The 12,698-nt window shown below is 45.1% G+C and overlaps 1 pseudogene; it reads left to right on the top strand.

The window, feature by feature from the left end:
* Positions 1 to 11,614: 11,614 nt before the first annotated feature.
* On the top strand, positions 11,615 to 12,093 carry LOC114226669 (DNA-directed RNA polymerase II subunit RPB4-like; annotated as a pseudogene).
* The last annotated feature ends 605 nt before the right edge of the window (positions 12,094 to 12,698 follow it).

Here is a 12,698-nt window from a genome sequence, read left to right as displayed (position 1 = left end):
GGAGGGGGTGCCACTTTAGTCACCACGCCGTCACCCACAGCCATACCCGCCATGCCAGGATTGAAACATCTCCATTCAGACTACCCACTGCCCTCACAAAGAGTGAAAATGCCAGCTCATCCTGGAGAGAAGCAAACCCTCAGTGAGGCCCTCTTTTATAAGAACCAAAGTCACTGTCTCCATCTTCATTCCGTGGATGAGGGAGCTGCCTACTTTGTGAGCAAGAAACAAAGGCACCAGGAGCAAGATGAAACCCTCCACGTAGGCCCACAAGCCCTAGACAGAGCAAGCAGGGAGGTCCAGCAGCAGGAGGCTCCATGAGTTCCCCCAATATCTGTGCCACCCACCAGTGAGAACCCGTCTACCTGCCTTGAGGGCCAGCTGGTTCACATACTGGATCTGGAATCCCAGAGACCTGCAATTTCCTTTATAATCATAAAGGATACACACAAGCCCAAGAGGAAACATCCAACTAATGGATCAGAACTGCCTTTGGGGGTTTGGTTTCTATCTTTGTACCATGAGAAGACTGGAATGAAGTTACCACAGAGAAAGATATGTGTATACACAGCTACTCGGCCCAATGCCTACTCAGGAGGATTTTCTTCCCACATGTACCCTTTATGCCATCTTTGGTATATATGTCAGTCACTGGCATGGAGCAGATTGTTGAATAAATGAAATCCACTCTAAGTTTGGCTCTAATTTCTATGTCCCCTGCAAGATGACCAAAACCAGGTCATGGGAAAGAGGACTCGGACTCAGAAGACACAAAGCGGAGCTTTTGCAACCAGGACAGAATACAGGTCCAGGAATAGCTCAAGTCTAGGCATAGGAGACTGCAGGGCATGAAAAGCCACCCACTCAACAGGAAACACCCAAGCACCTAAAAGGTTTTGAAGACCCAGGACAAGTCCCTTCAACTTCTCCTCCCACCAGGCCCAGTACCATCTAACTGACATATGTGAAACTTGGTTAAGATTAACATCTCAGACACTTCCTAAAGGGTCTCAGTCCCAGGGATGGCTGTGCTGCTGCCAGGTCTGTGGTAACGATCACATTTCCCTCTTTTAGGTGGGACAGTAGTGCCTACTACCATGTGATTCACTGCATTGGAGAAGCAAGTCAGGATACTGATGAGAATTGCACTCCTGCGAACACGGTGCTCTGAGTGGCACTGAGTGTGATGGCCGTGACCTGCAGCCTGCACACCACGTGGGTGCCCGCCTCAGGCACCAAGGCCCTGAGGCCTGAGGGCAGATGCTGTCTGGACATTGCACACCGGCCCCAGTGTGCCCTCCGTGGGTAAATGCACAGGCAATGGTATTAGAATAGTGGGAGTCAGCAATTTTGCACAGGAAACTTTGGGAGATGTTACTTAGTGTCGTCTGCCTGCAGTTGGGACAAAATTGAACAAACAAGATGAGTTTGGTGCTTTGGAAAGTGTGAAAGCTGCTAGTGAACTCTATTCTCCTCTACCAGGAGAAGTTACTGAAATTAATGAAGCTCTTGCAGAAAACCCAGGAGTTGTCAACAAATCTTGTTGGGAAGATGGTTGGCTGATCAAGATGACACTGAGTAACCCCTCAGAATTAGATGCACCAATGAGTGAAGAGGCGTATGAGAAATACATAAAATCTATTGAGGAGTGAAAATGGAACCGCTAAATACTAAAGTATGAAACAACTTGACTGAGCATAGTTGTCTTAAATTAGTGGTGGATAGAAGAATTTTTGTTGTTGTTGTTAACCCATTGATTTTTTTTTTTTTTTTTTTTAGAGAGAGAAACATTGATATGAGAGAGACATCGATTGGATGCCTCTCACACATGGGAACAAACCTGCAATCAAGGTATGTGCCCTTGACCGGGTACCGAGTGTGCAGGCTGATGCTCCAACCACTGAGCACACTGGCCAGGGCTGGATAGAAGATTTGAAATAGCAACTTCTAGTAATACCAATGGAAAAAGAAACTGCAACAATGCTATTGGAAGAAAATGCCCCTTGACTTCTTAATGATTGCAGATAAACACAACATGCATCTTCTTCACAACACCCTATGATTCTGAAGCTAGACTACAGTTGTAGTATCGAGAATTCCTGAAGTTACCTGTGGTAAAATCTACTTATAGAAGTTAGGTATTTCAAGGGTAACATTGTTATCTTGACCTTATATAATATTGCACCTTGCTTACATCAGTCTCTGGATTTGGGTCAAAATACTTAATGATCTTTCCATTGGAAATAACTGGCAGTGGAAAAAAGTTTCTGTTAGTTGTTGGTGTCAGATGACGAACAATACTACCATATTTTGCATTATACTGAGTTTGCTGGTGCTATTTTTATACAGTGAAGCAGCAGCCATGCAGGAAAATAAAAAAAAAGTTTAATAATAAAAACATTCGACCTCTTCATTAAAAAAAAAAAAAGGAAAAGAAATTGATGACAAAGAACTCGGTGCTGAAATGTGCTTGAATATAGCAAGCAGACTTCAAACACATATAAAGGCCACCAATTTGAGCACTTACGAGATTGTACCTAAGTGTACTGTGCCATGTGACATTCTTCTGAGTTCATAAAGCTATTATAATAATCATAACCAGCATGCCTTTTTCCATACAAACAACTGTAAGCCTACTTTTGCCCACCCCTGTGTGTGGCTTCCCTCAGGTAAACCTGTAATGAGGCGGCAGTATTCATCCTACCTGGCGGTATCTCTTGGCTTCAGGTCACTATAACCTTTGTTTCCCCCTTGGCACAAGTTCTGTAAATATCCTTTTTTTAAATTTCACGCATACCTCATTCTGTTATAGTACCTCATCTCTGCGTGACACCTTAAATCCTTTTTGGAACAAGGCAATGGCTTTTCGTAAGGTCATAAAGCCCACGGGGTACACAGTCTGAGGGTACCTAGAAAAGGGTTATGGCCATGCACCTGCCTTCTGATGATGCAGGGCCCTAGGGTCACTCTGTGGGAGAGCCTCCTGCTTCTGCTAGCAATGGCTAAAATAACCTGGTCTGTTTCTCTTACCGAGTGGATCGCTGAGTCACTTTGCCACCTCCAGCAGAATGGGCTGCAAGCCGGGTGAGGGAGACAGTCACATAAATGATAGGCCAAGGAGGGGTCTGGGTAGCGGAGGGACAGTGACTGCAGAAGGGCCCATGGGCGTTAGCCTAGGGTGGACAGAGGTAAAAAAGTGCCTTCCGAAAGGGAACAGAAGGCACAAAAATCTGGGGACATGGCGTGGTAAGTGTGGGTCCACAGTTCATGGAAAGAGGGCTGACGGAACAAGAGGTAAGAGGGGAGAGCGATGCAGGAGTCACATCATTAAAGGCTTTGCTAAGGAGTCTGGATTTTTATCCTGTAAACAATGGGGAGCCTGTGAAGGGCTTTCAGCAGAGGAATATCTGGATCATCTCTGCACCTTAGAAAAATGGCGCTGACCGGGCGTGAAAACTGGGTAGCTTAGAGTAGGGGCTGGAGTCAAGGTCATCCAGGCGAGATTTAGTGAAGGCTTAAAATAAGGCAATGACAATGAGATGCCGAGTAAACCCCAGAGACGTTTGTGACAGAGAACTGGCAAAACTTGGTAGCCTCATTTGGAGCAGAGGCTATCAGTCTGACTCTCAGACCGCACTCAGGTGGCTCAGACTTAAAGAGCTGATTAGATGGCGGTGTCCCTGATAATAGGACTGTGGTAATGCTGAGCCGAGGGTGAATGGAGCAAGACACTGAACACAGATAGTTTAAGTGAGATGCCCAAGGTACCTTCTAGGGCGAATGATAATGGTTGGATAAATGGTTGTGATCACATTTCTACCAAACAGTAGTTGATGTGCACTAAAATTCTGGAGAAATACCATTAAAGAGAGGGGACAAAGGTTTAGAAAGACATACACATAGGTGTCAGCATTTTATTTTATTTTATTCCTTGCTCATCTGTATGTTCTGATCTCTCCATAGGGTAATGTATTACTCTTATAATAAAAGAACACAAGGCTACACACTTTAAACATTAAAAAATGTCAAACCCCAACCTGAAGAAAAAAAGGAGACCTGAGGATACTGAGCACAAAGTGTGTAGAAGCATCATGGTTGTGCCTATGGCAACCCAGGAAAAGTGCGAAAGTTGAGATGAGAACTTTGAACAGCTCTGCGGCGGCTAAAGCCACTGAGCAGAAACAAGGACCTACAAGAAAGTCTGGAAGAAAGGACTATTTCAGAAGCCTGAAAACATTAATGTTACAGCTTCAAAGTTCTCGAATATGGGCAATTTCCTATGCGTATTTGAACTCTACCCCACTGGCACTCTATCTTCTAGCCAGAGTAATGGCTGTGTAAATGCTCCTAAGTAAATGCGATTCTAATTCCCTCTAAGCTCTGGAGGCAAGAGTGAGGGGGAAGAGCATCTGAACCGTGACACACACCATGTGGCTCAGAGGACTAGAGGGAAGGTAGAGGGAGGAAGTCAAAGGCCTTTCTTTCCTTATGCCAAGAAGTTATCCAAGTATATATTCAGCAATGGTTTAGAGCATGCAAATGTTCTCCATGGAAGATATACCATTGGTAAAAGGGAACTCCCCCGCCCCTAACCCCCAGGATATGGAATATTCATTTTCTTCATTTGAGCCACAGAATCCTCAGGATTGGCCCATGAGGGCAGACCGAATCTGTGATCAGTTCTGGTAACCTTCACTATAGAAGGAACTTTGAGAAGTTCTTCCTCATTTTATTCCCATGAAAACTGCTAAATGTGTGTGGCAAGCAATAATCATCCCCGTTGGAGGTAGATCATTACCAAATAATTGTCTGAAAGGACAAGTGGACCCTCATGTGAGGAGACTTCCCAGAAGCCATTCATGTCACTGCTCACAGAGCTCCGCCAAGAGAAAGTGCCTCAGAAAAAAACGATGCTGAGTCATAAGCCAACAAGTAGTTAAGACACCTTCGGACCAGGGGTCTGGACCAAGTTTTCCAAGAAGAGGGTGAAGTGGGGAAATCTTGGCATTCAAAGTGTGATGTAGAGGGCCATAAGGGTGACCATTGTTGTCCTTCAGAAAGACTAACTGCGCCTGAGCATTTACAGAGCTTTACAAAGCCTCCAAGACCTGCTCCTTGAGGGCCCTTTCCCAACAATGAACACATCAGGGGCTTGTGCCTGACATTCACGGCCAGTACAATAGTGAGCCCCAACCAGAAACTAAGGTGCGGTTAGGCTGCTTCCTTAAATTCCGTTAAGGCCAGGCACCACCCAGGAAACAAACAGGGAAATATATAATAATCTTAAGTCCAGTCCTTCACGTTTCAGAAGATAAAAATCAAGACCCATTGGCAGGAAGTCCTGAAGATTGAAGCAGGGTAGTGTAGAGCCCAAGAAGTGGTTGGGGAATAGGGGCCATGTGAATATCACTGATGGGCTCTGGCAGCTTCATGTTTCCTGATCAAAACTGAAGTTTTTATAGGAGACCATTACAGAGGACAGATGGGTATGGGGCACTGGCCTTAGGAGTTCAGGGGGTCAGTGTTCTCTTGAGAGAAAAGTGCTTCACTGGAGACTGGTTTGCGAGTAGATGCCTTGGAGGATCCCAGGGTAAAGGTAATAGGTGAGAATGGGCAAGAAAAAGGATAATTCTATGCTAGATAATGAGGAACATAACTACACAGGGGCGGTAGTCATTTAAAAACAAATGCTGAGAAGGGCTGAACCACTCCCAAAGAGCATTAAAAATATCTGAATTTAAACAAGTGGTCTACAATTGATGGTTGGAGAAGGGAGAGGTAGGGGAGAAGGAAGTTGTCTTTCAGCCAGAATAAAGCACATTGAAGGGCCTATTGAAATGTTCCTCGTGATTATATCTGTAGTGCTTCCAAGGAGAGTGTTCCAGGCTCCTAGGGTGGAGACCACCATAATGGGAGATCGAACACAGAGAATGGAAGAGAATGTTCCATCTCCCCAATATTCTTTGCAATTAAGGAATGATGAGGATCACCGGAGGTTAATTCCACAAATAAAAGGCCCAAACATAGTACCTCACACATAATAGACACTCAAAAAATATGAGGCTGATTGATCTCAAAGACTAGCTATTCCCTGCTTGAGAAACTTTGAGACAGGAAGAAGTTTCCTACGCTGACTAGGGAATTCAGCCTATACCCAAAATCCAAACCCAAAGGAGAAGAGGAATTCGTCTTTCTGACTTGCTTCTCAAGTTATGGCCTCTGCACATCCTTCCTAGTTACACTCCCAGTGACACAGACTGCATCAGTTGAGGTAGATGATGAAGGGTGGTGTGGCCTACACTCTATCAAGTCATTTTAGGAGGGGACTATCATAGATTTTCCTTCCTGTAAAAAGGAAAATTCCACCACAAACTTCCTTAAAGCGAGTGAGCCCCACAAGGAAGAGGAAGACATCGAGGTAAGAGCACCTGTGAAATCACTACTCTGACCCTGGCTGGTCACTCTGGACAGTGACCTCAGTGACCCCATCCTGCATGCTTGTACACCACTTCCATGATGAAGGCACTACCTACTGGTGCCCTCTCAGTTCCTAGTCAGTGAGGGCTTTGCCTGCTCTTCTAACCCATTCCATCGAGTGACAGGTCAGATGGACCTGAAAAGAGAACCAGTCAAGATCAAGACCTCATCATTACCAGGAAGGCAGGAAGCCAGTGCTGGAGTGAAGTGTGCAAGTGTTGATTCTCTTTGTGTGAGCCTTCCCAGGATAGCTCAAAGGTAGAGGTGATGCCAGAGGATGGAGACATGACGTTTTAGCCTCCTACTCAGGTTGTCACAGAATAATAACCTCCCCTACATCATCAAACAGGCAGACCAACAATACTAAGATTGAAATGCCTTCATATCCAGGCCACAGTGCATCTATCATAAAAGGAGGTGAACTATATGTGGTTAGATCATTATGTGGAGAAGCATGCCTTTTCTTCAAGACCATAGGCACCAACTCCATCCCAAGGGCCGAGCGAAAAGAAGGCTGCTCTTTTGAGAACAAGAAGGGAGGATTGCAGGAGCAGCAGGAAACTGTCCACAGTGGTCTCTGGGCCACTGGTTTCACAGGCTTTGAAAATCTAACAGTCAGAAGCTCCAGTGGAGTTTCCTTCATGTTGAGGAGAGCTCTCAATAGGGATGATTCACCTGCCTTAAGATCAAGCTGAGTCTCTTCCTATATCATGGATCCCAGGCACCTGGGTTTCATTTATGAATCTAGACAGTGCACTAAGATCAGTCTAATAGGAAACACTTCACAAATAGATCAGCAATCCTCCCTCTGTAGAGGCTTTTGATGTTTCTTACTTTTATTAATACAAGAGAAATGGGGTAAGTTTATCGCAGAAATAAGATGGGCGATGGGTGGGTAGGCATAGCCCACTCAAGCACTTTGACCCCTTTCTTTGGTATGTTGTACTCTTAGGAAATGCTCATAAAATGTGTCAAACGAAAGCATAAATTTAACTTCTCTCTTTAATGACACTCTCATATCCCCAATTTGGGGATCCCACACTTGGGGCACTTAAAAGACAATTATGAGAAACCTAACGTTTTGGTGAAGATCAAGGTGAGGAAATAGTTACCAGGTGAATTGTCTGAGTTTGCTTAGATGAATGTATTCCCCTGGTAAGGACAGGAAGTACTATTTTGAATTCCCCACACTCCATGAGAGGAGTAGGGAAGCCAATGTTGAGTTTCCATGTCATAACTTTTTAGCATCATAGCTTGTAAACAGGAAACACTCACTAAATTTGAGTGGTTACATTAAAAAATTCACATTCATGCTTTAATTTTTTGGGAACCCAGAGACTAGAAGAAGATGGTCCCAGTCTTGGCTCTCTAGGGAGTGCAGAATGTAAGCAGAACTCAAAGCCAGACAGAAGGGGAACTTGCTTTCCTGACTATTTACTATTTCTCAGCTTATGGCCTCTGCACATCCTTTCTAATGATATTCCAACAGGAAAAGACCCAGTGATACATTATGTGTCAGTTGAGGCCCGAGGATGAAGGGTGGTGTGGCCTACAATGTATCAAGTCATTTTAGGAGGGGACTATCATAGATTTTCCTTCCTGGAAAGAGGAATGTTCCACCATAAAGTTCCTTAAAGTCTGTGAGCCCCACAAGGAAGAGGAAGACATCGAGGTAAGAGCACCTGTGAAATCACTGCTCTGACCCTGGCTGGACAGTGACCTCAGTGACCCCATCCTGCATGCTTGAACACCACTTCCACGATGAAGGCACCACCTACTGGTGCCCTCTCAGTTCCTAGTCAGTGAGGGCTTTGCCTGCTCTTCTAACCCATTCCATCGAGTGACAGGTCAGATGGACCTGAAAAGAGAACCAGTCAAGATCAAGACCTCATCATTACCAGGAAGGCAGGAAGCCAGTGCTGGAGTGAAGTGTGCAAGTGTTGATTCTCTTTGTGTGAGCCTTCCCAGGATAGCTCAAAGGTAGAGGTGACTGCCAGAGGATGGAGACATGACTTACTGGCCTCCTGCTCCAGTTGTCACAGAACTACATCAAATGGTCACACCAAACATAGTGAGATTGAAATGCCTGCATATCCAGGGCAAAATATTTCTAAGACAAAAGAACATGAAAAGGAAATCTGGAGTCCAGATCCTGGAATGTGCCCTCCTTTCCCAAGACCAAGGGTACCACCTCCATTTCCAGTGCAGAGAGATGAGAAGGCTGCTTCTCACTTTTGAGACCAAGAGAAGAAGATTCCAGTGGCAAGAGACTGCACTAGAAATTTCCCCCATGTCCAAAGTATCCAGGAATCCACTCATTGTTGAGAGCCACTCATTCTGGATCTGGTTCCAAAGGATTCTCTCCCTAGTTTATTTTGGGAATCCTCCCTTTATGAGTCATGTGATATATGCATGTCAATCAAAAAATGAAACATTTTAGAAATGGGTCTGGATCATTCTTCTTGCCTCCATCAAGAGAGCAAATAGGATGAGGTTATCAGCAGAAGGGAAAATGTGGCTTAGGAATGGGAAGAAGCCCTAAAATTTGATATTTAGAATGACTTCCTTTGGTCTCAGGCATGAGGCCAGCAACTCAGGTATAATCTGAGTTAGAAGCCAGTCTCAGATATACTCTTTCTATTTTATATAACGGGATCAGAACTAGACCACAAGGTTGGCCTCTGACGGACAAAGAAGTGACGCACAACAAATCTAGGCATTCCAACAGAAGACGAGAAATAGGTCCCTATATGTTCAGAGTCAGGGCTGAAATTCCTCTGACGCCTGAATTGTCAGCAGAACTCATAGCAGCAGTAAGGGCTTCTTCATATCCACCTGCTTTCTCTCTTACAGGATCAATGCCAAATCTTTATATTTAAGGTAAATTAACTTGCTGATAATATTAAGGCCAATCTTAAATAGAAAAAAATGTTTTAAACCATCAGCAGCTCAAGGAGATCTGAGCCTTGCTGAGCAACTGCCCTAGACACTTTCCTTGGAAGATGCTCAGAATGTGGGGCTATGAAGAACTTCAGAATTTCTTGGAAAAGGTCTCAGCTGGCCAATGGCAGCCTCCAAGGGGAAATGTTGACGTTCACAGGAGCTACAGGGAGGGCAGGGAATAACTATTTATATAATGCTCAGCACCTGGCATTAGAAACAATTCCTGAGAAAAAGGTGTGAGAGGTACCCCTCCTCTGCTCAGACTCCACTCCCTGATGGAGCTGCAGCACAACCAGAGAGAAGGCCTGGCCAATTGGATTCAATCCAGGGCTCTCTATAGAATACCTACCTAGGGGTGGGTTCTAGAACCAAGAGTATTCAACATGACTTTGGTGATATTCCAGGGAAGTACTAATTGTGGTAAATGTATTGAAGACAATGAGCTGAAACATCAAATAGCCAGATTTGTTCAAATCATAGGCTTGCATCTGAAGAGGAAGGAGAAGAGAGCAATGAGAGCAAAGGCGGTAAAAAGCCAAAGGGAGAGCAATTCTCCAGCGGCAACATGGCTCTTTGCAGGAGGAAGACATGTCAGTTCAGCACAGACTATATTGGAGCCTCAGAACCTTTCCAGGGTTGCAGGACAGAATTACCAAGCTGAGAATAAAAAGAGGGGGTCAAATGACCTCTTCAATATGAAAGAATTGAGGTGCTGGGCTTCTCTTTAAATAATGGGGAATTTCCACTGATATAGGAAATCAGATGGTAGTGAATGAATGTATGAATGAATGATGCTTCTTTCACAAACTTAAGACCTGGAATGACATAAGAGGGGGGAAGTAGACTGACGGCTCACAAGTGTTAAGCAGAACAGAGGCGAAAGAGAACCATTCCCAAAAGAAGACAGTTCCTCGTGGAAGATCCCTTCTCAGCTAGCTCCCAGGATGAGGTTACCCCAGGAGGCTCATGTTGGATCAGGCAAAGTTCTCCCAGCAGTAAGGAGCATCTCAGGAAAGAAATAATATTGGTTTAGCCGCAGCCCCTTTTCAGATAATACTCTTGGGTGTGGTCTCCAAAAACGCATCTTTTAATAGAGACCACTCTTTCTGTGGGCAATGACCAGGAAATAGACTTGAATTCAACAGTAAAGGCAAGTTCCCCCAAAGGACCAGCTATGTTAGGGGTAAGATGGACCATCAGTGGGGACCTTTAACTCAGCAGGGGTGGTCTAGAAAGCATACAAATTTCTCAAGTCCCTTTTTTCCCATTGGTATCAAAATCAGGGGTGCCAATTGCATCACCTACGAGAGGAGAAACTGGAAAGCAATACCTAACGTAGGCCCACATGAGAGTTTGGCCCCTGTTGACAAATAAGATAGCTGAAGAGACAAAAATCAAGAGCCAGACCCCTGGCACGGGCGTCAAATTATGACATGAGTCCTGGTCTTTTCTTGCAGACGGCACCCGACTTGGGATAGTTTTTCATGTGCAATAACCTTTGGTATCTAAAAGTCAAAAGCACATGGTAGTAAATTAAAAAATACTGCCATCCCTCTTTTATCAAACCCTATCTTTCCTTAATATCTGTGGCCTGACACAGGGAGCAAAGAAGGTTCAGAAATTCAGTATTGAATACAAGGTTATAATTAGAATCCTTACATAGGCACCAAATTGGTCTATAAGATTGAGCACGCTCCCACTTTAGACATTTTCCCCCTCAAGACTACTAACATGTCTTCCTTCTGGGGAGTGGTTGCATCCCTCCATCCCAGGCCAGGTTACAGTTATGGACACACTAAGAAATATCATAGCCAAGCCCTTCTACTCTTCCATCTTTCTTCTTAGGTGACTCCATTCTTCTAAGAACCCTGGGCTATCCCATAACTGGGACAAGTGCAGAGGGACCAGCTAATGCATGGAGTTCCTACAGCACCTGTTCTGGAACCTTGCCCAACCCTAACCTGGAGATCCAGGCCACGGCAGCAGCTAGGCCCATGACTGAGCATCCCATGGATGCCCCCGCTTGTAATGGAGCCTCCATATTCTCATCTAAGACTCTGATGGTGGAAAGGAATTTATTTCCACCATGGGAGGAAGTTACAAGGAGGCAGGTTTTAGTGTAATGTTTGAGGAGAGAATTTGTCAGGGCTGGCGCTGTTCTACAAAAGACTTAAAAACCAGCGTCAGTTTGGCAATGGCGGCGGGTGGCACTGTAGAGGAGGATGCCTGACAGTGCATCTTCCCCAAAGAGTTTGAAGCAGCTGAGACACTTCTAAATTCAGAAGTTCACGTGCTTCTAGAGCATCGAAAGCAACGGAATGAGAGTGCAGGACGACCAGGAACTTTCATGAGGTCTTCGTGAAACCTTTAAACTACACAGCTCCCCTCAGGCGTTTCAGAAACAGAGAGAACATTGCCAGTGTCCTCAGCTTGCTGCTTCAGAAGAAGCTTGGTAAGTTTGAGTTGGCCTGTTCGGCCAACCTTTGTCCAGAGACGGCTGAGGAGCCCAAGGCTCTGATCCCAAGCCTGGAGGGGCGATTTGAAGATGAGGGACTACAGCACATCCTTGATGACATCTAGACCCAAGCACAGCTTTCAGTATTAGTCTCCAGCATCACTCTGCTGCCGAGGGAGCCCCACCCCAGCACAGCCCCAGTGTCTCCCGGGACCTGAAATTCTATCACACAAGACACTGGGGCTTCTTTGGGTACCACAGCCCAACTTGGTCTTGGTTCGGGTTGCTGTTTCCGACTTGGCTGTTAGACCAGGATGACCATGTGTCTTGGAGAGGCCTTGCCGTGGCTGCTTGTTGGCTTCCTGAGCTCGACTCTGAAGAGGGTGAGATGGGGGGATGGGCATATAAACTATGCCACTGACTACCTCATAGCGTGGATTTGGGCCCCTGTGTTATTTGTAATTCCTAATATTTCATGTTTTGATTTCAATGTGTTTATAGTTTTTGAAGCTATACTAGAGCATATGAAACTGGTATGGTAAACAGCAGTCTTATCTAAATGCGAAAGGAAGAACTGAACCAGACCGGTGTCATTGTTTGAAATTCTGGAAGGTAGGAGAGGAGGTGGTGTTGATGACCATGGAAGCGCCTTGACATTATTGTGCTTCACCAGGAAGGAGCTCTCCACAGAAAGCAGTTACATCTGAGGATAACTGTGCTGAGCTTTGAGGTAGCCGGGTCCTTTGCCTTTTTTGTTGTGTACTGTAAGTGATCCTGAAGTATTTATTTTGTCACTCCCAAATTAAGGTGTGTGTGTGTGTTT

The sequence above is a fragment of the Eptesicus fuscus genome, chromosome 15 (genome assembly GCF_027574615.1).
Source record: "Eptesicus fuscus isolate TK198812 chromosome 15, DD_ASM_mEF_20220401, whole genome shotgun sequence".
NCBI lineage: Eukaryota > Metazoa > Chordata > Mammalia > Chiroptera > Vespertilionidae > Eptesicus > Eptesicus fuscus.
Note: the sequence above shows the minus strand (reverse complement) of the source record. Positions and strands in the feature narration are given on the sequence as shown.